At 44.2% G+C, this 23671-nt stretch overlaps 1 protein-coding gene across 12 annotated transcripts in view; it reads left to right on the top strand.

Moving 5' to 3' along the window:
- SUSD6 (sushi domain containing 6) overlaps nucleotides 1-23671 on the top strand; it is a 94225-nt gene that overhangs the window by 1232 nt on the left and 69322 nt on the right. For 3 of the 12 annotated variants that reach the window (XM_038139839.1, XM_038139845.1, XM_038139844.1), the window contains exons 1-2: nucleotides 13084-16989; nucleotides 19485-19577. The gene's annotated coding sequence lies outside the window, so the exon portion shown is untranslated. The other 9 variants (XM_038139848.1, XM_038139846.1, XM_038139842.1 and 6 more) reach the window with 7 other exon arrangements.

Here is a 23671-nt window from a genome sequence, read left to right as displayed (position 1 = left end):
CACTTCCACGGCTTTCTCTGTACCTGCACACAAACACGCCCATCTGTATTTACCGTTAATATAGACAAGGATAAAAACGGTGTAAGAAGGAACAGGAGATGCTAACCCAGTTTTACAGATGGCAAACTGAGCCCCAGGGAGATGAAGATGCCTGCCTTGGGCAGCCTAGGGAATTGATGCCAGAGCTGGAGAGGAATGACAAAGCTCTCAGATTTCAGTTCAAAGCAGTTTCCAACCATGAAACCTTATTCCCTTTTGTGCTAGTGTAAGCTATTGCTTGATGCAAAGATGTTCCAGGCAATACAGTACACCTTTTTGAGTACCCACTTTGTATGCGGTGCTTGCAGTTATTTTTGAAATATACCTGGTTTCTACAGGAATCCTGGGCTCAACAGCTTCAGTGGAGTTGGGAAATGTTTTTTGCGCTGGAAATACCGTTCAGCCAAAGAGGATCACTGCTGCTTGTGGAGCTGCAGAGCATCTGTGCCACTTAGTGGAGCAACTCTGATTTTTTCAGGCAGAGGACAGGAGTAGTAAATGCACCATTAGTCACTGTGTTATGAAGTCAATGTTTTTCAGCAATTTCTCATTTAACTTCTACAGGTACTCCTTAATATGCTTTGCTTTAATAAGGAAGGATATGGTACTCACCAAACAACTTTCCAGGATGGCCCAGAACAAGGATACAAAGCAAAAGAAGGACCCAAAAAGGCTTGGGAGTTCTTAGCAGAAAGCTGATGAGCTGAAGGTTGGTTGTCATTTCATATTGTACAGGCAAAGACTGTGCTGATGAATGCACAGGGTAATGATGCATCCACAGCAAGTGAGCAAACTCCACCAATGAGCCATATTGACTAATCTGATCTCATTCATTCATCATCATGATAGTCTGCAGGGGACAGTTATAAAGCTTGGTTATTAGTCATGTGATCCTCAGGCCAGGGAACTGGTCTGCCATATGAGGAGCCCAGCCTTCCGGCCGATGGGGCTAAACATTAATACTTGCTGTAGCACCGTAGCTGTCAAGCCATAGCTGTGTTCCCTCCTCATGGGAAGTATTAAGCTGGTAAGTGCATATGCCAGGTAAGGTGTAGGCTCCTGCAAGCTTTTGGCATGTTGCTATTTCAGCCTTCATCAAGACTGTATTTGGGCCTTTATCTTTTCAGGTTTCCATGTGGATCTTTGGGAGCCCTGTAAGTGGTTTCCCAGATGAAATTAAAAAGAGATTTATCAGGAGATTTTTAGAAGCAGCTGGATGTGATTTTAGGAGACATTAACACACGCTATCCAAACATGGAGTCATATCCCTATCTCAGCAAGACTACAGGAGTTTGGGGTGGGGAAGGAGGAGATCATTGGAGGAGTTTAAGCGCATCGCTGCTAGTGAGTCTTTTTCCCAGACAAAATTATAAAGCCTAATTCTCTGTTGGCTAGATATGTCTAGAAATCTATGTGCTCAGGTGGAGCAGTACTATAATGTTACACTTCAATAAACATTTCCAATTTTGCATCTCTACAATAGCAAGAGTGGTGGGGCAATGGAAAACTGGAACTACAGATTGAGTGGGTGGAAATTTTTGTATCACTTCTACAAATTCTTCCGTATGCCTTCCATTGCTCATGTATTATTTCCTTTCTTCCCATCTAACTTTAAAACTGCCCATACTTGGGTTCTTCTCTGCTCTCTTCATGAGAGCTATTTCACAACTTAGTACAGCTCATTGGTAATAGCTTTTGAGTTACTTTCAGCTTCGGTTTTTCCTCTCTTTGTTTTGTCTTCTCTAAGTAATTTGCACTCTGTCCTGCTTGGGTCTATGCCTTAAAAATGTTTGCAAACTGTTTCTATGTCCCCTCAGAAACAAAGAACACATACTGTCATCACAAATCAACCCCCCACAGTTGCACAGGGAGCTATCACCTTCTGTCTCCTCCCAGTCAGACTCTCATGGTAGCCACAGCCCTGAATTGAGCAGTGGGTTCCTGCCCAGCACTCAGCTCTGTTGCCTGGCAGGGTAGCTGTGTGCACATTCCTGGTGCTGGCGCGTTGCTTTCCTCCTCTCTAGCTAATTTTTTTGTCTCCCCTTCTCTAATTTTCTAGCTCTCCTAAGGCTAGATCAATATAGTTTGACTTTCCAGAACTCTTCCCTCCTCTGCCGAGAGGAATGTTAGTTGGTGAATTATTTCCTCCTTGCTAAATAGCCTTTGTTTTCCAGGTTGAATCCTATCTTCATCTAGTTTGCAATTTCTACTCTCTGTCTCAGGCTTTTTATACTGTTGTTGGGACAACCCTGACCTATTGTGCAGCTGCCTCAACTCTCAGCCTAGTCCCTCTTCCTTAGACTCTTCCTAGTTTTGCAGCAAAATATTCCTGCACCTTCCTGAGCCCTATGGATAAGGGGAAAGTGACAGCCTTGGGGAGAGGAGATTAAGAAGGCCTCTGACACAATTTTTGCTGGCATCTCCCAGGCATATTTGTCTTCTCTTCCTAGCTGCTGCTGGGACACAGGCACCAAGCATCTGCCCAGATATGTCCCTTCCTTGCCCAGATACAGCTCCTGCCCTTTCCCAGAACACACTGGTGCCTTTCCAGCCCAAACTTCTTTTGTCAGCTGGATGGTTTAAGCACTAATTTAAAACTTTAATGAGGCACTCAGTCTAATGTTTTACTGATCCCCAATGCCATGGTATTCCTGGTTCCTTCCTTCTGAACAGCCACTTGTCACATGCCATGATCCTTTGTTTACAGTCCTGCAGCCCATCCATCTGAGTGATTTTACAGCCTGCTCTGTGATAATGCTGAACATAAAGTCACATTTGACTTTATACATTGGGCTAGCCTGATAGCCTAGGTCCAAAGCCCAGCATGCCACAATGTCAGTGTAACAACCTGACAAAAGCCAAAGTCCTGTGTGAGATTTCAATGTTGGTTCCTTTTTTTATATTTCCCATGCTTTGCCTTTGGTTTTTGTCGCTCTGTGCTTCTGCTCTGCCTGCAGTCCTGGCACAGCTTGCCTTTACCTTCCTCCATGGATGGCAGGATGGGCGTTTGTTTTCCTCCTGCCACCACAGACTGCCTGCTGAGAGACGTGGCAAGGCATCCCTCCTCTGTTGCCCCCTGCCAGGCTGTTCCGGTGTGGTGAGTGCACAGCATCCTGAAAGACTTCAAAGGAACTGCCCAAAGCTGAGGCCCCGTCCCCACGGCTCACAGCCCAGAGGCTTTGCCTAATGTTGGTATCTGTGGCTGACCCTCATTGGAATCTCTAGGGAAATGGAGCTTCTGGCTGGGGCAGATGCCCAGAGCAGAGAAGCAGAGAAGAGATGGGGCATGAGGAGGTAGCTAGGAATGGTGACATATGGTGGGGGGCGATGCAGAGGGCTACTGCCAGAAGCAAAATGTTTGGCAGCCACTGGGGACAGACTTGCATTGCAAATCTATCTTTCACTCTAATATAAAGCTGGAGTCTAAGGCCAGTGTGCTGATGGTGAGTTATTTGTGTTTATCTTGCTGGGAAACACCATGGTGTGTGCTGTTTGCTGTCTCACTGAAACCAGTCAGTCCTCAGTAATGAAAAGATTTTGTTGGTCCCTGCCTGAAGGGATCTGCAGAGAGTTGTCTGTCTCTGTGTTGAGGACTGGCAGCAGTCTTGCTGCATGGATGCTTTCTTGGGGTCGTGCTCAACAGCTCTCTATTTGGCTTTATGCAAATTTGGCACATCTGCAGTAGTTTTGTATTTGGGTAAACCTAGTCAGTTACCAGGGCTGTTTGAAAACTGTGGTAGGCTGGCAGACAAAATGAGGAGAAAAAAACCTTGTCACTGCATATTTCCATGGAAACAAGTATGGATATTAGGGTAGATTTTATTTGGTTTTCGAGATATTCTGTTGTCCGGGGTTATTTCTGGAGCAATTAGAATGTTGGCATATATTGGCAGAAACCAAACCTCAGATGTGTGTTGAACCTAATGCATGCAGTTCTTCAGGTCAGGCTTGGCTTCTTTAGAGTACTCATGGGTCATGAGGGAGTTATGGAGCCCTTGCACACAGTGAATCATGGAGGATTTGGCCCCAAGGTCATAGAGCAAACTTCAGATGAGGTAAACAAATAGCTGAAATGAGTATGAGGATGTCTTTGTTATGAGAGGTCAGAATACATTACTGGAGTGATCCATGCAGGACCACAAACTATATGTGCATGAGCTACTCTCCATGTACATAGTGCAGTGACCCAGAACAGTCTCTAATAAGCAGGTGCCATTGAATGTAAACTCAACAGGAAGGCTACATCCTAATGCTACATGGTTACATTTTCAAGCTGAAGCTGAAATGCAATTACATCCCATTCATTTACTTGAAAACTGTTGGTTTTGAGCAAATGATTAGTCTTGCATGCTGCTTCAGTTTCCAAACTGCGCTATTTATTCTAGCACAGCCTGGAAATCACAACGTGAAGCTATTGAAGAACAGTGGGAAATGTGACATTGCTGGTGATGCTCTTCCAGGGAAGTAAAATGTAATCAAATAGAACAAACTGTCAGATTAAGACTGGAGATTTTAAATTATTTTTGTTTAAACTAATCTGAGATGTTTATTACTTGAATAGTAAGATTATTTCTCTTTTTGTATGATTTTTACCTTCACCACTGCTTGGATTTTATCAGTTAGGTATTTTTAGAACTGAAAAAATCTCACATCACTCCTCCTTGGCCTATTGGAAGCCACATCAGAACACAGTATTCTAGGATATAGTATTTAATGTTCCAATTTAAATATGAGCTGCTTTTCCATTCCTAGATTGTACTTGGTCTTGACTGATGGTGCTGTGCCAAGGAGCTGGCAGCCAGCAGGAAGAGATTTGCTGTTTCCTTCTGCTCTCATTTGGGAGTGATGCACAGCAGGGAGCCTGAGAGGGGTCAGGAGTTGGAAGCTGGACCTTTCCTTATTTTGTTATCCATACACCCATGCTTATGGAGTGTAAAGGATGTATATGGGGCCAATGCACTCAGCCTGCATTGGTGTCTCTTACGGCCTGAGGAGAAAGGCAGGGAGGTGTTAAACCCATGATGCCTGCTCTTGAATTCAGGAGAATTGGAGGACAAATATCCCGCTCATGAAGGCAAAGTAAACACACATGGGCAGGGTTGCATCCCTCTCCCACATTAGGTCCACAGGAGGTAGCCCAGGCCTGAGTTGCCCCTGATGTTTTAACACTGTTTAACAATGACCTGAGCTACCAATGCTGCCATGACTTTGGCCAAAGCCCCTTATGAATAATTCTGCTTAATTATGGGTGAATATCTTCAGCTGAAACCTACTACCCATAATGAGAGGATTACATTTAAATTCCTCAAGTTATACCTATAGTTATATGCTTAGATTTTGGAGGGGATAACCTCTATTATTCTTTTACAGTATGAGCACGGATTCTGAATTCCTTAGGCATCAGAGAGCATCTGTCCAGAACCCCAGAGGCCATACCAGTTCCAGTGCAGTTCAGAACTCATCATGTGAATCGCATGTCAGCAAAACCTCCCCAAGGGGGAAACTGTTCTACCTGAAGAATGAGTAATTGCAACTGGAGACAGTGCCAAATAGGTTTTTCTTTTCCATTGGGCTGATTTCTGGGAATAAGGCCAACTGGAAGACTGCTACAAGAAAATCTTCCTAACTGATCATATTTGCAATCAAATTTTTATGCCAGATGTTGCCTCAGAAAATATGAAAGTCAGCAGACAGTAGTTCTAGTATGCAGCTTGAAAATGGCTGATTTTTATATAAAGAAAAGAAAATGAAGGTTTGCTGCTTTCTTGAGGTGTACAAAGTCTGTATGTATCCAAACAATGCAAAATCACGTGGAAAGAACAGGTGGGAATCCAAGAAGTTAACAAATGTCCTGTAACAACAACCTACTGTGTAATAGAAAGACTTCTATGGCTACCCTTAATTTTGAAGAATTAGTCCAGAGGTGCCTGACTTTATAATTTAATTTTCAGAGCTGACAGAGGAGAAGCTGAGAGTAAATTGGTTTGCTTTTTGGGAAATCGTGGAACATAGAGTTGTTGGAAAGAATGAAGGGTTGAGAACAATGAATGTTAGGCAGGAACAGGTTCAGTTCTTTGCTTGTCACTTTTTTACTAAGCAAATGGTATAAGTTGGTATCTATGGGATCTGTACCACCCTCTTCCATCTGTGAAGAGGAATAATAGCACCTTCCCTAAGCAGTGCCTAGTCAATGTGATAATGAGGCTGAATAATAAGTACATTAGATAAACTTGGCAGTGGGAGGATTTTAAGATGGTTGGAAGGTAACTTAAATTGCTTACAGGATTTTATGGTGAAGGAGGTTTTGTCCTTCGTAATCTTAGATACCCTTTACCTCTTTACTGTAACACATAAGCAGTCATGCAGCTACTGTATCATTGAACATACTAAAGGGGGTGGGATGATGGATAGTTTACCATAGCAGTTTTGTAGAATTGGTGCTTCCTATACATGCATATCTAGGTCAGATCCTGCAGTTTCTCTCCTTGAACTAACAGGCTCACTGTACTCAGTGATTTGGGTTTTGTTGTACAATTTTTTTCCTCCAACTCTCATGCTTTTTAGCACAGTGTAGGGATGAGATTCATGAGATGGTGCTAGTACAGGTCCTTGGCACTGAAGAACACCACAGTGAGATACCTGTGCAGGATGGCTGCTGTACTGCACTGTGTCCAGGCAAATTGTTCCGCTGGGTTTTGAGTGTCATTCTCTGGGACATGGGGTGGGTGCTTGCACCCAAAGGAAGCAAATGCTAAGAAGGCAAATATGATGTTCTGGTTTATTGGGCAAAGTGTCTCTGATAGCAAGGGAATACACCACTGTTTGCAAGGTACTGAGGAGACCCTGTGCAGAACACTGTGTATTGTTCCAATGTTGGGAAATCCTGCAGGCAAGATTCTGGTGTTAAAAAAGATTAAATTGAGTTTGAGACAGCAGGGCTAGTTAGGATGATCAGTGAGCCAGTAAGCTAGCCTTAGGATAGGGCACTAAAAGTGCTTCTATCTTTGAGCCTGCAAAATGAAATTTGAGGCAGGATGTGGCAGACCTTTAAAAATATGCAAAGGACCAGGCAATTTGCTCAGCCAGTGCCTTTCATGTATCCTGCATTTTGCTGTGCTAACCCAGGGACATGTCACAGTCACCCTCAGAAATGCAGACTCTGAAGAAACCACTCCTGTGAAAACCAGGGTGGCTTGGTTGTTGACTTCAACCATAGCAAGACCTACAGGAAACTCCCTTTTCCTTGCTCTGAACATTTAGCCCTTAAGTGAAGTGGAATTAATACCATTGTGCTGTGTGGCTTGAAACTAGCACAACTGGAGCAGAAGTCAATTTGCTGTATTTGAAAGAAAATTAATTAAGGCCTCATTTGTTTCCCTCAGAGAGAAAAGCTCTGGGTAGTTTCCAGGAGATGATTTTTTTTGAGCTTCTCTGGTACAGGCCTATATGTACAGAACAAATGTAGTGCACCTTCAAGACCCAAATCCCCATAAACTCCAGGCTGTGAGTTGAGTCTTCTTGCTCCCATGACAGCATGATAGCCCTGGCGTCTGCTCCACAGCTATATGCTGCATTTCAAGTCACAGAAATAAAAAAATGCAGTGCATGTTTCTGGTACTCCAAGAAAGGAAATGTCATGGCAAGGATGGTGCTCATAGCCAGGTTCAGCCTTACCTGTTCTTCATCAGCAGACTGTGAACTCACCCCACATAAGGGTGGATGGTGTGCCAAGATTACTCTTTTATTCTTGTTTTTCCCTTGTTGCTTTAATAGTCTTTTGGAAATGAGCTGCTCTATTTACATCTACCCTGAGTATTAATAATGAATACTGCCCTGTTAAACACAAAAAATGTGCGTGGGTTCCAGTGTATGTACTGGAAGTGTAACTTCTGAGGGCTAGCAGGCCAGGAGATGTGTGCAGAAGGAAGTGGGGAAAAAACAAAAGCAAAACAAGAGAGGTATAGTCTATAGGAGGCTAATGGGCTGTGAGGATTTTGAAAGCACTTAAAAACTGATTTACTCTTGCACAAATCCCATTTTGAACAAGTTGCCAATGAATAGGTCACAGAGGTGTTACTAGCAAGAAGGCAAAGGAGGAACAAGAGTGTGTGTGGCTGTCATGTATGCCCAAGTGGGTGATGCTGTTTGCTAGAATGAGGCCTGGCATGCTGGCAGCTTCAAAAAATAAAAGGTATCTCCGGTGTGATGCCAGCTACCTGCTTTCCTATTGAAATCTGGATATGGGGGGTTGATGGAAACAGAAAAATATGAGTAGCTCTCCTGCATCTTAGCAGTAAGAGCTCTCTTGGAGAAAAAAGGGTTTGTGAGAGAGTCCTCTGAAGCCAAAATGATGACTGAGCTGGGAGCTCAGGGTGTCTGTAGCAGCCTGTCCTTAAAGTGAAGCTGTCTTAGTTCTTTGGTTTGCTGGCTGGGCAGCAATGTGGAGGAGAGAACAAATGGCATGGAGCAGGTGCAGCACTCCCTCTTTGGGGCACAGAGTGCTGGGGAGAAGGAGGTCACATAGGATGGTAACATTACCAAGGCTCATGGCCAAGGGTAGATTGTGTGACAGCCTGAAGTAACATTATCTCTTAGATTATGTTTTTTCTCCTCTGATAGTGCTTAGACTGTCATGAGACCTTTTCTAGATGAGCAATACCATCAGAAATCATTTTATCAGTGGCTTCTCTCAGAAGAATTTATCTTGAAATTGGAGTCATGTTAGATATGTGGCACTTGAACAGAGTTCAGTAATTTTTGAAGTTGTATTGGGTTTCCATGGCTAGGCTTTGGTAGCAGTGGAGAGGGCTACTGGGGTGGCTGCTGTGAGAAGCTGCTAGAAGTTTCCTTCATGTTCAGCAGAGCCAATCTCTGGTGGCTCCACAGATGGATGTGCCTCTGGTCAAGGCTAAACACCAGTTAGAAATGGTGGTAATGCCTGTCCTTGAAGGCCTGCACCCCGTGGAAGAGTGCCCCACACTGCAGCAGTTTGAGCAGGACTGTTTGTGGGATGGACTCAAGTGGCAGCACTTCACAGAGAGCTGTTGCTTGTGAGATGGACTCAGGCTGGAGAAGTTCATGGAGAACTGTCTCCTGTGGCAGGGACCCACAGTGGAACAGGGGAAGGATTCCTCTCCCTGCGCAGCATGAGAAGCCATGTGTGATGAACTGACAATAGCCCTCATTCCATGTCTTTCTGTACTGCTGGGGGGAAAGTAGAGCTCAGGAAGGAGGAAGGGGTGGAGGGAAGGTGTTTTGAAGGTTTTATTTTACTTCTTATTATCCTGCTCAATTTTTTTTACTAATAAATTCAGTTAATATCTCCAACCTGTTTTTGTCCGTACTGGTATTTGATGAGTGATCTCTCCTGGTCCTTATTGCAACTCATGAACCTTTTGTTATATTTTCTCTCTCCTGTCCAGCTGCAGAGGGGAGTGACAGAGGGGCTTTGGTGGGTGCCTGGAATCCAGCCAGAGTCAACCTACTACAGAAGTCCACCATGGGAGGGAAGGAATGGGCAGATGTGTGCAGGAGGGTAAGAAGTAACATTTATTTTCACAAGGTTGTGAAAGGCTTTTGGCAGTTTGAACGGCAGGATACAAATTTCAAGTCTGGGATAAAAAATATGTTTATCTGATTAATCCAGTGGCAGATCTGGAGGGCAGCCACTGTCCCTGAACAGTATGCATTTGCATCACGGTGAGAGATGTTTTATATTGTTGTAAAACATGTTCTCTCTAGCCCAGCTTCCACTGCCATCCCACTGCTGCAGGTTTGCCAAAACAACCAGGGCAAAATGGTGTGGGCTGTCTCACTGTCCCCATGTATGGGCTGCCCTTTTCCCAGCCCTGTGCTAGTGAGTCCGACCAAATCCCATCCGCATCTGCCAGAAAGGAGTGTATTGATGGACTAAGACTTATGTGACAGCAAAACTCTTCTGTGGAGTAAAAGCAACATCCATAACCACTGGATAAAGAAATTAATTATTTAATCAGATGGGGCCACACAAACTAAGCATGCTTTGACCTTCTGGTGGAGTTTGGCAGCTTTTATGCTTTAAAATTTCTATTACTGAAAATGAAATGTTTCAATGAATTATTTATTTTTATGTACATTCAAGCAACCTGAAAATGAACATTAGGAAAATTGTGCCAAAATACCTGGGTTGAGACCATAAGCTTTGTGCCTTGGAGAGACGTGCTCTGATGGTGGCAGCTCCCAACCTTCCTTTGATGACACATAAAGAGAAATAATAAAGAGAAAAATGAGTGATAGAGATAAATAATGAGTAATAAAATGTTTCACCTGGAACCTGAAAAGATTGGAACCAGTCAGTCACAGGCATTTGCCTGGAAGAAGGCTGTAACTGTTTTGGGGGCAGTTGGTGGCATTTACTTCCTCTGAAGCATTGGCAGTTGGCTATTGCTGGTAACAGGATGTTGGATTAGACTGGCTGGTGGTCTGACGCAGTGTGAAATTCAGTGTAAAAGGCACTAGTTAATGTCTGTGTGATACTTTGGACATTTAAGATGGTCTGTGAATGCTGATTTCTGTGATTCTATGATAAAAAAATAAGCACAGTTAAATTAGTGTATCAGAGGCCTCAAAAGAAGAATATAGGGTTTTTTTAATTATGGCTTGATACAGTTATAAAGAGAAATATGTATGAATGAAAATTATGGAAACAAACTACAGCATAAAAATAAAAGGATCTCTAAATGTTAAAAAAAAAGTTGAACAGGTTGAAGCCAAAAATGTGATGAATCAGCCCCTAGTGAGAGGTCATTTTAGTGAGAATTTGCCAGAATTGCATCTTTCTCTGTGCATTAATGCCATGAGCAGAGGGAGTACTGTGGCAGCTTCCTCACAGCTGTTTTATTTCAGAGGTGCAAAGGTTTCTGAACTTTTCCTTCAGGACAGCAGCACTAATTGATCAAAGCACAGCAAAACACAGGCCAATATTTTCACTCCATTCCTTCCACCTTTGTATCTGAGATGTCACAAAAAGAACAGCTGTGTGAATCAGCAGGTTTGCGTGCAGCTCTAGCTCCCACTCTTCCTTCCTGCCTTTAGGCATGTTTTCCAGATGATAATGTAGTTTTTTCCTGCTTTTTGGTGTTGAAGTGCTTACAAGGGGAGTTTTTATAGGGAATGTTTTGTGATGTGTCATATTCATTTCCTACATCTGATGAAAGGATGGTAAGCCATTGGTAAGCTATAACCTGTTATGGGCTTTTACTATGAAGGATCACTGCACTATTGCAGAAAAATAGGTAAAATTCCCTTCACCTTTCAGTAGAACTACATATGGTTCCTTCCCCATAGAAGAGGGAGAACAGCTCACTCTCCACAGCAAAATATGAATAATGTAGCAGCTCCATAGAAGGTAGGTGTTAGTTCAAGCAATGGAAAGGAAAGCAAAGCAAGGAATTTTTCCTTGATTTCTTGAAGGCGCTTTTGGATACAGGAGTGTTGTCTTGGGAGCAGCCATAAAAAGCAGATGAAGAAAGAGGAGGTGTCAAGGTGTAAGCATCCTCCTACACCTGTATGCACTAAATCCCTGCGAGCACGAGTGCGACCTCCTGCAACAGCCCAGCCTAGGACCTTTCAGCCAGCAGTCTGGCTCTGCTGATGCTGCACAGCAGGACGGACCCAGCTGTGCCCTGTGCTACCGCAGACTGTCACCAGCGGAGTGCCGAAGGGTGTGCCAGCAGGGGAGCTCGTGGGACGGGCAAGGAACGGGCTGGCAGGAGCGTGCCTGCTGCAAGAGCATTGGCCTGGCTTCTGTGCCGCTGCGGCCAGTTCGCAGTAGCGTGCCCATGGCTGAGTCTCCGCACTGCCCGAGCTCCGGGGTGGCTCCGCAGCCGCGACAAAGGCAAGGGACACCCTTCCCGTGCGCTGCCCCCGCGGCCCGGCGAGAAGGGGCTGGCAGCGCAAGGAAACGGCCGGGGCAGTGCAATACCGCTCTCCCCTGCTGCCGCGGAGCCGCTTCTGCTCCGGCACAGAGCGGCAGAAGGCCGGAGAGGGCTCCAGCTCCGCTCGTAGCCGTTGTTCACCGGGGCCGTGCCGAGAGCGAGCGCCACGTGTCCGTGCAGCCGCACGCCGCCGCGCGGAGAGACGAGGAGGCTGGCAACGCTCCCGCCGGCTCCCAGCAGCGGCCGTCGCTGGCTGCGGCGGTCGGTGCCCCGCCCCGTTCCTCTCCTCTCCTCTCCTCTCCGTCCCTCAGCGGCGGCTGCTGCTGCCGGTCCCCGGGCCGCGCTCCGCCCCCCGCGGGCCCCGCCACAGCGCCCCCCTCCGGCCGCGTCTCTTCGCGCGGCTCCTTTAAGCGCTGCCCCGCCCCGCCCCGCCCCGCCCCGCGCGCCGCCGGGCCCAGCTCACGGGGCGGGGCGGGGCCTGGCGCGCGGCGGCGGCCGGGGCGTTGGGCGGGCGAGACGCCGGGGCGGCCGGGGCGCGCGGCCGCCGACCTGCAGCGCCAGCGGCACCGCCGCCCCAGCCCGCCCGCCGAGCCCGCCCGCCCGGTGAGCACCGCCGCCGCCGCCACCACCGCCGCGGGGTGGGGGGGCGCGCAGCCGAGGGGCCGCCGGGGCGCGGGGCGGGGGCAGCGGGCTGGTTGCGGCGGGGCGCCGAGCCGGGCCCGCCGCCGGGAAGCGGGGAGCGTGTGCTGGGCGGGGGCCGGGAGCCGGAAGGTGTCGGCGGCGCTCTCCCGGTGGCTCGCGAGGGGAGCCCTGCCCGGGTGCGGCCCCGCACGGAGCTCGCGGTGCTCGGGGCTGCGGCGGGAGCCCTTGCCCGCCCGGCTGCCTCCCTTACATAATGTCACCTGTGGTACCTGCGGCTCCCTCCTGTCACAGCGGCGGGCGGGCGGTCGGTGGTGACGGCAGCGCTGGGCTTTCTCTGAGGTCAGCGGTCTTAAAGCGTGTGTGTCTTCGGGCGTGAGGATTCGCTTGGTGCGGGATGAACCTCTAGGATTTAAAACCCATAAGTAACAGCGGATAAGCGTTCGCCACGGTCTTCGCTTTTTCCTTTCGTGGAGCTTTTGGGTGCGTAGGGAAACAGGGAGAAAGTGGTGTCTGAGGTGAAGGTGGTAGTGGAGGCACTGCTGCGGACAATTCAACGTGAGAAACTTTGTGTTTGTTAGGTTTTCATCTTTGCTTTCTTCTTTATGGTGTTTTAACACTGCCCAGAGGTCAGAGCTTCCCTAGCAGCTGCCTTTACACGTGTGCAGTGCTTAGGCTGAGCCTCCACATGTACGTGTAACAAATCTGTGGTGAATCCCCCGTGGAAGACCTGGAAATCAATAATAGCAGTGCTTCTCAGAACCAACAAGCAATAATTTTTCTAAGTATCCCTAAAATTGGGTAAAGGATGAAAAAAATGCCATAATAAATTGTTCTTATTTCTAATATACTAATGGAAATAGTGATACAATTTCTCAGCTTTGTAATGTTCTTTTAAACAGATTAATGCAAATACAGTAGTTTCAAGTGGGCGTATTCTCAAGGGGCTTACATTATTGTGGGGAATAGACATGATCTCAGTGTAGTTACAGTAACACAGATTTTGTTGAGTGGAAGGGAATGAGGGGAAGTAAATATATAAATTAAAAATATTCTGAAGTAGTTAAGAACTAAACTGAGTCGATGGTCAGAGAGGATCTTGCACTTGTCTGTTTGCGCTTCCTAGTGGCTTTTTGTGCGTGTTCCCATAAAAGCTATTATGTAATGGTGCTTCTCTTGGCAGGAATCTATTGTCACCGTAATTCCTGAGGTTTCTGGAGCAATGCAGCTTGTTCAGAAGAGTCGTGGTCAGAATAATGGGAAGAAAAGTTCTTAAGAGGAGGTGTTTGACCTCTTTAATTTTTCATGCAGTAGGACTAAGCTCAAGACATCTGGATCTTTTCCAGAGTGTCTTTGCTGTCCTCTGTTGTTCAGCTTGTCTTTCTTTTCTCCTAGGCTGCGCTATAGCTGTCGGGCACCAGCTAGCTGCTTACATCTGCATCAGAGCTGGGAAAACATTGACTCTCTCCTTTAAAAATATTTGTTATACTTCTCTTTCTAGTGGTTTTTTTTTTCTTTTCCCCTCTGAACAGATGCAAAAGTGATATAGTTAAAGCACTTAACTGTTACTTAGACAAGAAAAAAACTTGAGATAATGGAGAAAGCAAACTCTCCCAGTTCTCTAGTTTGAACTTGTCTGTATACATCAAAGGGAGGCAAAATGCCTAAGCAGAGAAGGAATTTACATATTAAATGCCAGTGCTCTAAGGATTGGTGCTCTCTGTGGTGTCTGTAGTTTATCGTTGATTTCATCCACCTCCTCTTCAGGTGTCTGCCATAAATCTCTGCAAGTCTGCCTCCTTTTCTTCTTTTCATGACCTGCTTTTTTGGGGGTATATTTTGATGATGAGAGAATAATTCTGTCTAGTAGTGTAATTTGGTGGCCAGTTGTGGCACTGGCAGATTTACAGATCATACTTGTGTCTTTGTAACATTCATGTTGTTTCTGATAGTAATTCTTTAAGCAAAACTTTGAGAAATAACTAGTTTTCTTGTTTGCATTTTCATCTTCCCTCTTACATTGGCTTGTCCTGTTATTTAAATGAATGTTTTATGGATCACTAGAAAAGACAGTACCATCCAAAAGTAGGAAAGCATGTTTCTTTAAGGGCCACTGGGTGAAGGATGTGCTTGAAAGATCTGCAGCTTAATCTAACTAGATTTGAAAATTGAAAGTCACTGTAGAGCGAAGTAGCACATGATAAGGGAGCCATAACCTCCTTTTAGACAAGTTACTGTCAAAACCCAGGTGCCCCCATATCCTCTTTTAAGGCAGATTACTCTCTGAAGTAGGGGTCTGGGAAAGTACTAATCTCGAGGCAGAAATTTCCCAACCACAAATGTAGCAGAGACTTTGGCTCTGTCCCCTTCTCTCTCTGCTTGTCATGCAAATTGACCACCTGCAGGTGTTGAGGAGGACCCAATGTCCTTGAGTTGTGCAGTGCTCAGAGTCTCTGTTGAAGCAGTTTCCACACAGTTATCAGCAGTTTATATTTAGTGCAGCTTGTGAAGGTGGACTGAAATGGCTGCTTGAGCACAGCTGCCTGGGCAGTCAGCAAGTAAGGGTAACTGGAGTCACTAAATGTGCGTCCTGCCTGCAGTGTAGTGGTTTTGATGGAATTCGTTCTGTCTTGGAGTCAGGGTTGTTTTCTGCTGCTTTGCTTCTGCCTCAAGAATTGTTACAACTCTCAGTGAGAGCAGCCTGCCATGGTCTTAACCTCAGCTGTGCAACAACCGTAGATTTGGGTTTCTGTGAGTGTTCCTCTTGCGTCACTTCTGCTTTCTGTCGGTGTACTTGCTCACACCACAGCCACCTACTGCTGTACTGCCTGAATACGCCTCTTCCTTGTTCTGCTTTTGTGAGCAAACGGATGTAAGTTGCTGGCCTCTGTCAGTCCGGGAAGGTAGGACGCTGCACTCAGGGTCTGTGTCAGGCCACTGCTCTTGTATTTTTTTTTTCCCTTTTGAAAGTTGCGTCTCTTTTTGCTTGCCTGAGATACTTCCAGAGAAGCCTATTATCTATGAATAACTGCCTGAAAGGACAGTAGCTTGGAAGCCTTGCTCCAGAGTTTCCTGGACTGTGTCCTTTTTTGCACTCTGCTTGGCACAGGGACTCCCTGCAGCTCCTCTGCCCTCTGAGCCACTTGTTGGCTGCTGTAACCAGCTGATCCCAGCTGATCAGGCTTAGCTGGGAGAGGCATCTTTCACTGGCAGGGTTGGTCCCATAACCTGTTTGCCTGAAAGACTGGGAAGGGGAGAGGAGAGGCAGCAGGGATTGAATTCTGCTTTAGGAATATGTAAATATAAACATGAAGGCATTTCCTAGAACAGGGAAAGGGGAAAAGTAACCCAAAAATAGCAAAGGTATTGTAGTATTACTTACAGTAGATTTCTTTTGCCAAAATACAGTAGTCTGTAATTATGTCTAGTTGTCATGACAAGTGTCATGTCCTTAGAAATGCCATCATACATGTTTAATCTCTTGTCATTAAGTTACTCTGGGTACAAATAGAATTATTTCAGTTGTAGCAATTTAACCTCCAACACAAAGTGTTGTAGTTGGGAGCAGGTAGATTATTCCAGTGAAGCACTCTGTCTTTTTAAGCCCATCTGTGTAATTCATCTGTCTTTGCTGGTCTGTAGTTAATATAGATGGTATTTTCCCTGACTCTGCTAAGAGTCTTATGTATGCAGCTGCAAAAATTGATTTTAACTGTAATCAGTAGAAATAGTTCCTATAAATGTCAGGAAGTGCGCTTTTGTCTGTACGAGAAAGTTTTCATCTGTCATTTGTATGTTGGCTGTTTTGTTACTCAGCAGTGGCAGCTACTGCTCTCTCGCAGGAAGCTTTGTGCTCTCACATGGCTTACTACATGATGCAGTCTGCAAAGTCTGTTTTCAAACCAAGCATAGTGATGCTAATAAGAGACCAATGAAAGCCTGGCCTACTGTTTGCTTGCTTATTTCTTTATTTTAAATATTTGTGTGTAGTAATTCAAGACAGTTTTTTGAGGAAGCTCACGTTGAAGAGCTGCAGGACCAGGAGTTAGAGGAGTAAAACCCCTACTTCTTTCCCACTGTCTCAGTTGTCCCCCCAGTTTCTCTTTCCCTGTGTGTTGAACAGTGGGCAGGCTCCAAAAGTGGAATGTACATGGAGAACTTTGTCTGCAGCACAAGGGACCTCTGTGTCTCATGTCACTCTGGTGATTCCCTGAGGGGAGCTGCTAGCGTGGCAACCAGCCCAGCAGCAGTAAATTGGCTTCCTGGTATAAGTGAGTGTTGAGTGGAATGGGTTGGTCATCACTGCTGTGGTAACCTTGTAACAAGGCAAAGTACAGCTTTCGGAGCTGGTTGAGCAGAGTCACGGGAAATTGGCCACTGGAATCACTTTCATGTGGTAAGTAAAACACCACGTCATATTTGTGCTGCAGAATAGAATGGCTTTAATTCTTATAGTGTTACACTTGCCATAGGAGTAATTTCCTTGTAGGCGATTGAACTTTTCAGGGCTGAAATGTGCACCATTTTAACCTCATGCTTAGAAGTGAACCAGCTTCAATACCGTGCCTCCGTTCATAGCTCCCTTAGCTTATACCTCAAAAGTGCCAGGACCATTTGGAAAACTTCAAAGCCATTTACATTTTTCCTCAACTAATTTTCCTCACAGTTTATAATAATTCTGTGCTTCACTGCTGTTCCTGTTTTTACCTTGCATTGATTTAATGGGATTTTGTAATACAATGAGTGGGAATAAGAGGAATTTCTGATCAAAACCAAGTTTATACCTTGTTTGGGAATGAAGATAGAAAAGAAGTTATGTTGGTATATTAGATCTCTTTCTGCAGGACCTTTTGGGGTACACAAGTTTTAAGAGGGAAACCCTGCTGATAAATCGGTCTTTAAAAAATCAGCAAGCAAACCAAAACCAAACAATACCCTTCCCAATCCCCCCAATTCCTGTAAGTGAGCTTGAGAATGATGTTAAAGGCTGCTTGCTTTGAAAGGAGCTATAGTGTTAAACCTATAGATTAGTGAAATGCTTGAATGTCTTCCATCTATTTATACTCTTTGGGTTTTCTTTTCTCTGTAAATAACTTCTTAAAAGTCTTCAAGGACAATATATTAGAGCAGCCCCCACTAATACAGTTTTATAGGGGGATGTGTTAGAATCGTCTTTGGGTATTGGAGCCCATTTGTGCTGACCACTCTCAAAAGGCATTTTATTTGTTAGACCCAGTAAGGTGCTCTAATGTTAATTAAAACACCTCCCCCCAACCCTCCTTTAAAGGAAAGTGCATACTGGGTATGTGTTGCTCTCTAATGAGCCGAAAGCCAGCTGATGTTCAGTGAAGACAACAGTAAGTTATCATTCTCTGCTGTGTATGGATTCATTATATTTGAAAGCTAAGACAGAAACTGCTTCTAAAATACCCTGTATAGGTTATCCTTTGGTGTTGATACGCTGACTGAGGAGAATCTCTTCTGTGCCAGAACACCAGCCTGGGAGGGTGATTGACATATATGCTTTTCAAGAGAAGTGTCAAAATTGCAGAGCATTGCTCAGAGGGTATGAAAGCTTCACTTCTCCATCTGCTGCCGCATATGCCACCGGCGAGCCAGTGGCCATATGTGCGATCATCCTGAAAGCTTTAAAGCCAGCTTCTCTCTGAGGGCCCCTCACTCCTTTTCAAAGTCCAAAAAGGGCATGCTGCTTGCTTCAGGAAAGGGAGGGTCCTGTTTTCCCCTAAGGAAAATCAAGCTGTATGTCTTTATGAGCTAAAGCGCTATTGCAAAGAGCTGCGTGATCCTGAAATGCTGCAGACTCATTCTGTGATGTGCAACAAAAGTGTGCTGGAGACTCATTGCAAGCTTTGCCCTGGTATATAGGTAGACTACAAGACCATACAAACTTACTTACAGAGGTTAATTAAAAAGAATTTCCTGGGTATGGGGAAAAAGGTTGTAAGATCAGGGTTTGTGTCTTTTTGTAAGGATATCAGAGATGTGAAGAGCAGTTTGCTAGGTTTACTTTTCATTTCATTAGCTGTGAGAACCTTCATCTCAAGTCTGTTTGTGGTTTCCTGTCTTGCAGGGCTTGCACAGTTCTGCGACTTAAAAAGCTGACATTTAAATGTGACAATGAAATGTTTAGCAACAAAGGAGATCTTTAAGCAGGCTAGACAAAAATTCCTTTCAGCTGCATAGCTTTTGCTCTCACTTGGATGACCAGTTTTCCCAGTTCTCAGTTTGTTGTTGTGCTTCCCAAAGTGGAGAAGGTTTACCTTATTAATAACCATTTTTTTAAGCATTGGAATTTTTAGTAGTAATGCTGAATACAAAGGGTGTATACAGTGATGAGACAGTGAAACATACCGGTGAATTTTGGCACTGTAGAAATAAATTTCTGTTATGCTTATCTGGGAAGTATGCAGTATTTGCAATCACTGAAAATGTATGTGTGTATCTGATGGCTTGATGTAGTTTCAATATGTTTATTTTGGGTAACTTTAGGGAAGCTTCTCTCCCGCTTCCCAAAAAAGCGGGAAGCTTTTCCCAAAAGATGGGGAAAAAAACTCTTTAAGGAAGCTTGAGTGCTGCTGAAAAATCTTTTTGGTAATGTTCTGCTACACTTGAAACTGTTCTCTTCTTATCCTTGAGATTTTAAAATGGAATGTGTGAGGATAGTTTGCATATTGTTTGATTTTGAGTAACTTGTGCAGTATATCTCAGACCCAGATCTGAATTTTGTGAGTAATGTCTGTACCAGAAGCATAGCTGTGTGCCTGTGTCCTAAAAACATAATAGAACTACTTCTACCCTTCAAGCCTCCTGCTCTTTTATGTGACAGAATGCCAGTACTTACAAGGCTAATACCTTTTTTTTTTTGGGCAGCTCTAGGTGTGTGAATCAACCTGTCGTCACTGAATTGTCAGTTTAATCTGGCTAACTTGACAACCATTGTATGCTGGCCTGTGTCAGTACCAGGTAAGATGAAAGCTGATGCTGTTACTTTGTTTTTCCTGAGTTTCTGCTTTTAAAACCTGCATTTTGTCCAAATGCCATGACTCTTCTGTAAACTGAAGGCAGAATGTGCTGCCTTCCATGTTCTCATCCTGCAGTGAGACAGCCACTTGTGTTAGTATCTCTAGCTTTTGAAACAGGAAGTATTCTAAAATGTTCTTAGACTCCTTTGTTCATGACTCCTTTGTAGCCATGCCTTAGCATTTTTCTTTACTCCTCTGTTAACCTGGTTTTTGTGGTGTTCAGATACCACAAGCTGTGGGTTTTTTCCTTGTATTCTTCACTCCTGTACCACTCCCTGGTTTTGCTGAAGAAACTACTGAAGTCCTTCCTGCCTTCCAGAGTTAAGCATGCATGATAAGTCACCTGTGCTATATGACCTTTTCTCTTGAACAAAAACCACATTTTGTTTTGATTTGATTTTTTTTCCCTACCTGTTCCCAAATGTTACCTTTGAAAACTTATCACAGAAGGATCTTACTTGTATATTGTATATTTGATGTTTTAGTTGTAAAAACCTACCCAGATATGTCTTTCAGAGAATTAAATTATAAAGCTGTTATTTGGACCTCATCCTTTTATCCCCCTTTAAAGAAGGGGTATAGATTTCAGGGGGGTGAAGTGGGGAGGAAATCCCTTTAATGCTTTCAAGAAGGTTATTATCCAGCACTCTAGGGGAGTCCTAGTGCAGACAAACTAATGTGAGCCTTTGTTCTGATGCTAATCAAGATAGGGATAATTCTTCTGACTATGCCCTCTTCCCCTCAGAACCCTCTAGCATTGATAAGGCATTAAGCCCCTTTGCTACCTCTCTTTTTTCTGTGCCTGCCTGATGTCCTTGTTTTCTGTAACTGCTACCTTGAGTGCAAAGTTTCAAGTTTTAAGAAGGCTTCATTAGGAATGTTTACTTAAATACTATGAGATTTTTTTTGGGTGCTCTTGGGTGGTACTTGTACACTTCAGTTTAATATAAATCTTGATGGCTATGTGTGTGTGTTTATTTTTGAATCATTAAGTAAAAAATCTCAACTCTTTGTTGATGCAAGACACATTGGATTGACTGCAGTGGCATCTTTTGCTGCATGTTGGAGATCTGTAACTCAAATTTAGGAGGTATTTTTCATTCTTCTCTTCTTGGTCAAAGCAAACAAGTGTTGTTTCTCAGATGCTTTTAAGGATTCCTTAAGAGATTAACTTCTGATCCCTAGTCCAAAGAGCTGTGTAAGTTTTCTAGAGTGAATGTGTGTGCAACCTAGGTAATGTTTTGGTTTACGCCAGTAATCTGCTCTCAGCCTAAACATAATCTGCACAGCATCAGAGATAAGCTTGAAACCTAAGTATATAGTGCAGTATGACTCTGCCTGTGATGTAACACAGAATATAGTGCCTCTTCACCACATCTTATTTGTGACAAGGGGGAAAGGATGGTGGTGATAATATGGTTATGTCTCATGTGAAATGCTTGCATCAGACAGAGCTGTTAAAAAATGTCATGCATATCAAGAAGAGGGAAGAAGTGTTTGGAGTTAGCCTCTTTAGCCTTTCCTTGGCAGTAAGAAGCTGATGAGAAGCTCATCCTTGTGCTGCTAAAAGCAGGTCTGCTAATATAGCAGTGCCGTTAGTGATAGTGGGCTCTCTGAGGATCGATGGTGGCAATCCTCCATGGGTAATCTGTTCTGGCTCTGGCTAGGCTGGCCTTCTGGTGAATTTGTGAGGCAGTTTGCAATCTTTTGCTGGGGCTGTTGCCTCCACAGGGTGGTTTGAGTCCCTTTTTAGTATCAGTACGGAACAGAGGGATGGGAAGGATTTAGACAAGTTAAAGATCTTCCCTAGAAGACAGAGACTGTGTATGTGTGCACAGCTAGTGTGAGCATATTGGTGCAATGCTCTTACGTTTCATTTTGGTGGAGTGTTTTTCCTTAATGCAGAATTGGAGAAGTCCTGCAGTGATGATGTAAAAATCTGATTTCTTTGCAAACTGCCCAATTTTTGCCTATGTAGATGTAGAATATCTAGATAAGTTGAGCCAAAAAACATGAGTGAAAAGGTTATGGGGCAGAGGGAGAAAGGCTTCATCAGAAGATGCTCAACTGAGGTAACTGACTTGAAGTGCTTTCTGCCAGTGACTATGCACAGATGCAGGGTGCACATTTCAAAGTAAACCAGCCTGGCTCCTTGATGCAAACCTGCATGGAAACATTAGCTGTGGGAAGGAGGTTTATCAGCACTTCTAAACAATGTTATTTTTTAAGGCTGATTCTGCTGACAATATCCTGAAGACACATCACGACCAGATATGGTACATTTTATGTGGGTAAATTATGGGCTGGGTGTAACTGCCTTTGCCTAGTGCTATTAACCCAACAACTGTTAAATCCCAGGAAATGCTCATTTTCACAGTGATTGCTTTTACAACCTGAAAATAAAATCTGGAAGATGTATGTGGTGTTGGTTTTATATTTTCTTTACTCTTGATTTGCATATGGAGGACATTTCCTGCAAATGAGTGCCCTCTGTACTTAGTTGTTCATATTCTGACGCTTTTCAACATCCTGCTCATCTTTTGTGATTTGCAACAAAGTAAGTTGATCTCTGTTAGCTTGATAGACATAGCTGTGCCCAGTGTTTTCCACCATCTCCAGCTGGGTATCTTACAGAGTGATGTGCATGCTGCAGGCTTTCCAGGCATTGTTCCAGACAAGCCTTGCTGAATTTGAGATATGTGATAAGATTTATTTTTATTGTCTGATGTACTTGGTGTCAAGCAACCGTACTTGCTAAAGCAAGCTGGTATTTTATAGTCCTCTTGCGTTGTGCATTTAATTGCTGCATAACTGATTCCTTCTGTGTCAAGCATACATTGATTTTGTGGGTTTTATGCCAACATTGATTTTGGGGGTTTTTATACCATTTGTTTAACAGTCTCCCAGTACCTAGGGAAATTTTGTCCCCTTTTTCTACTTAAAGTAGTACTTGGAGCTGTTGAGAGGTATTCAGCTTAGAAAACACAGTGCTGTGTCTTAACAAGGGCTTGTGTATATCCTAAACTCTGCAGATACAGCCAGGCACTGTCAGGGTGCTCAGAGAAGTTAAAGGCAACACTTTCTTCCCTTTCAGACTGTTCAATTTGCTTAATCCCCATAAGTGCTGAATTTTATAGGATGAATACACTAACAGAGGGGTTTTTTTTTTGTCTTCCATGCCACAAAGATCAATATTAAATGTAGATAAAATCAGTAAATATTATCTACATGTTTGTTCCTCTAGGACTCACAATTACTTTAGTCTTTTTTGTCGTTGACTTCTTCTTCTTGGCTATGGAGCCAAAAATGTTATATGTGATGATGGTAGAATTCCCTCTAAGTGTAGAAGGCAGCCTGTTTTTCAAATTGAAAAAAAAAAAGATTTTGAATGTAGGTGAGGTTCAGGAGGACAGTGATTTATTTGAAGGAAGCTTTTTGAAGCTGGCTTAGTACTTTAGTATACTGAGATTTTGCCATGAGATCAGTAGAGTTACTTCAGAGTTGCACCATGAAGGTCATTGCTGTTGTACCCTCAGCTGATGTTGGAAAGACTGTTGCAGAGATCCTCTCCCCTTTTGGCCAAGGGAACTACAACAGGAATGTTGCACCCAGAGTTTGTGGAATGCCTTGAGGAGTGTGACTCTGTGCCTGCTAGCCAGGAATTGGATCCTGAGAAAGCTATTTGACTTGCACTGCCTGTGAGAACAGAGACTGATAGCTCTGAAGGTGAGGCTCTGTTAGTGTCTCAGGAAAAATACCTGTGAGGTTAGGGAAGTTGATTAGTGTAGACAGTATTAATGCAGGCTTTGTATAGTGCCATGAATGTTGTGTAGCTGCTGCCTGGCTTCTCTGCAAGCTTCCTGCCTTTCAAAGCACCTGCAGGAAATGGCACAGTAAATTAGATGAGCTTGTTTTGATCACTTGTGGATTTTTGCACAGCTATATGTGTGCAATTTTTGAGGGTAGATCAGTTTCCTCAGTATATATCTGTATGTAAACAAGGTGTGATCTACAGTGTGCTAGGCAGTGCTCCCA

This window comes from Motacilla alba, chromosome 5 (assembly GCF_015832195.1).
Source record: "Motacilla alba alba isolate MOTALB_02 chromosome 5, Motacilla_alba_V1.0_pri, whole genome shotgun sequence".
In the NCBI taxonomy this organism is placed as follows: Eukaryota; Metazoa; Chordata; class Aves; order Passeriformes; family Motacillidae; genus Motacilla; species Motacilla alba.
The sequence above is the reverse complement of the archived record's forward strand: the minus strand, read 5'-3'. Positions and strand labels throughout refer to the sequence as shown.